The following is a 3,492-nucleotide window of genomic DNA, read 5'->3' as shown; positions in this document are numbered from 1 at the left end:
AGTTGTTTGGGGAATTTTGCTATTACAAAGTTTTTCTTATTGTTATAAGCTTTTTAAATAGCTTGTTGATGGGTTATGTTGATTTATGGGCTATTGTTTTAAAGATGAGTTGTTTAAAGGCAAAAATTCTCTTTATTGTCTATTTTTAAAATTAATTTTTGGGAATAGAGATTTTCTTCTTTTTTGGAAGCATAGGGCTACTCATTTTTTTCGGTTTAACTTCTTATGGGATTACAGCTATTTTAACATTTGTTTATTTTGGTATGGAGGCTTTTGTTTGCTATCAATTTGAACACTTTTATCTCTTTATAGTTTTATGTGCTATAAGGAAAAGAAGTCTTTTCTCTATAGCTTATAAGAGAATTTTAGCTCTAAAAAACAAGGCATTTCTTTTTCTTTCTTGTTTGGGACTTAACTTCTTCTACACTGACTTTGATATCTTTATGCTGTTCTTTTACATGTTTGTATTTTGGGGTTTTTTCCTATTTGAGGGAGGATTGAGGCACTGAAAGGCTTAACATTACACTTGAATTTGACTCCATGTCCTCAGAAGGCTGATTTATTATTATATTATATTATATTATATTATAATCTCAGAATCTCTGCTGGTCAGAGTGACCCTGAGATGCCTTAAAAAGTCTCTTTTCCCAGCCCGGCAATTGAAGGAGTCAGAACTCTTCTATTCTTGTTCTTAAGATTGTTTATTGTTTGGTTTTTTTTATCTATAAAATTCTTTTTTTGACTCGCCGAGGTCTGTCTGGCAGGTCAGGTTGAGGCACACTGCCTGTCCTTGGGGCGGTGTTATCTTTTTATACTAAAAACTACATGTACACTATTTACAGTTACTTATCAATACTTTTCACCTATGTTAGACTGTGAGTTTTTAGTCTAAACTAATCTAAAAATGTCAACATCACTTAAAAGATGGAGGAAGAAGGAAAGGAAGGAAGGAAGAAGAAGGAAAAAGGACAAGGCATGCTTAAATTCTTCTATCTCTCTTGGGACTTCGAGCCCCCATTCTAAAAATCTCAAAAATCTATTTTTCACCCCGTGACAAGCTAACTATCATTCTACTCAAACTTTCCTGACTTGTAATTCTTCCTATAAAGGTTGGTAATTGTTTTTTCCAAGGGCTAAATCAGAAGCACAGGGGCCTTGGGCTCTGTGCCAAGGTCTCTGGGCCCCCCCGGCAGGGGCTGGAGCCCTCCAGGGCAGCCAGAGGAATTTCCTGGGTTCCCTCAATGTTATATTAAAAGAAATTCTATACTAAAACTACACTAAAGAAAGAGAAAGGATACATCAGAAGGCTGGAAAAGAATGAATAATAAAAACCTGTGACTGACCGGAGTCCTGACAGAGCTGGACTGGGATTGGTCATTAATTAAAAACAATTCACATGCTGGGTAAACAATTCTCCAAATCACATTCCAAAGCAGCAAAACAGGGAGAAGCTGAAGCTTCCCAGCTTCCCAGGAGAAGAAATCCTGGCAAAGGGATTTTCCATAAAATATCACGTGATGCTGTTTGGCTTGGTTCTATTGAGATGGGGGTTGTGGTTGGGGTTTGCTGCTTTTTTGTTGATCGGAAAGGAAAGAGAGAGGTTTTGGGGTTTTTGGTTTGTAACGTGTGTGTTTCACAGAGTTGTGCCCAGCTTCTCAGTGGTTCAGCAGCCTGTCAGTTACACAAAAAGCTTTGCATCACTTCCCTGAATTTTCCTCGCATTCCAAACCAGGACAGGGTGGTGTCGCAGACATATTTCATGAAAAATCTTTTTGTTTAGATTTTTTCTCTTGAGAAGTTGAGAGACTTCAAAAACGAACTGTAAACAATAATTCTTTGCTGCTGTAGAATGCAACAAGTGCATCTTTGATTGGTCTCATGTCATTGTTTTTAATTAATAGCTAATCACAGTCCAGCTGTCTCAGACTCTAGTCAGTCACAAGATTTTATTATCATTCTATCCTTTTCTATTCTTTCCTAGCTTTTTGATGAAATCTTTTCTTCTATTCTTTTAGTAAGTTTTAACATATCATTTTCTTTTAATATAATATATATTATAAAATAATAAATTTGCTGCTGTAGAATGAAACAAGTCCATCTTTGGTCTCATGTAGTTGTTTTTAATTCATAGCTAATCACAGTCCAGCTGTCTCAGACTCTAGTCAGTCACAAGATTTTATTGTCATTCTATCTTTTTCTATTCTTTGCTAGCTTTCTGATCAAATCTTTTCTTTTATTCTTTTAGTAAGTTTTAATATATCATTTTCTTTTAATATATATCATAATATAATAAATCAGCCTTCTGAAACATAAAGTCAAGATTCTCGTCTCTTCCCTCATCCTGAGCCCCCTGTGAACACCACCACAGGGTGGGGTAATCATCCCACGGTGGGAGCATCTCCTAGGGCTTGGTCCATCTCCTACTTGTCTCCCAGTGCCCCCAGCACCTCCCAGTGCTCCCAGTACCTCCCAGTAATGCCCCCATTACCTCCCAGCAGTGCCCCCAGCACCTCCCAGTGCTCCCAGTACCTCCCAGAAATGCCCCCATCACCTCCCAGTGCTCCCAGCACCTCCCAGTGGTGGTGAGACTGTCTCCTGCTGGTTCCACCACCTTCCCCTTGCTCCACCATGATCTCCTGGTGTGTGACCATGTTTACAGGGGTCTGAGGATGAGGGAAGAGACAAGGATCTGACTCCATGTTTCAGAAGGCTTGATTTATTATTTTATTATATATATTATATTAAAACTATATTAAAAGAATAGAAGAAAGGATTTCTTCTATCAGAAGGCTAGCTAAGAATAGAAAAAGAAAGAATGAATAACAAAAGCTTGTGTCTTGGACAGAGAGTCCGAGCCAGCTGACTGTGATTGGCCATTAATTAGAAACAACCACATGAGACCAATCACAGATGCACCTGTTGCATTCCACAGCAGCAGATAATCATTGTTTACATTTTGTTCCTGAGGCCTCTCAGCTTCTCAGGAGGAAAAATCCTAAAGAAAGGATTTTTCACAAAAAATGTCTGTGACACTGGTGGTCTCACCATGCTCCCCTGATGGCACACCCCCGTTTCTCCTCCCCAGGACCTACTTCTACAGCGGGCACAGCTCCGTCCCCCCCAACCCCTCAGTGTCCCCAGGCTCCTCTGACACCTGCCAGTTCTCCAGCCCCCTGTTCCCCGGCTGTTGTGGAGTCCTGGTCTATGAGGCCACCACCTTCACCATGGCCATCTTCTTCTCCAATCCCCTGGACTACAACCGCTTTTCCATGGAGCTGGGCCTGGAGCTGTCCCTGGTCAAAGCTCACCTGGGCAGGCTGGAGGACACCTACAACCGCATGTCCCAGATGAGGACGCCCTTCACCACCAACGGGACCACTGCGTGCTGCCACGTCACCCTGGACACCTGCCAGGAGCCCGTCCAGGTGAGTGTTGGCCACGTCAGGGTGACAGCCACCATGTCCAACACACGGAGGTCCACTGTCAGGGTGG

The sequence above is a fragment of the Camarhynchus parvulus genome, unplaced genomic scaffold (assembly GCF_901933205.1).
Source record: "Camarhynchus parvulus unplaced genomic scaffold, STF_HiC, whole genome shotgun sequence".
Taxonomy (NCBI): Eukaryota; Metazoa; Chordata; class Aves; order Passeriformes; family Thraupidae; genus Camarhynchus; species Camarhynchus parvulus.
This window is presented reverse-complemented; position numbering follows the sequence as displayed.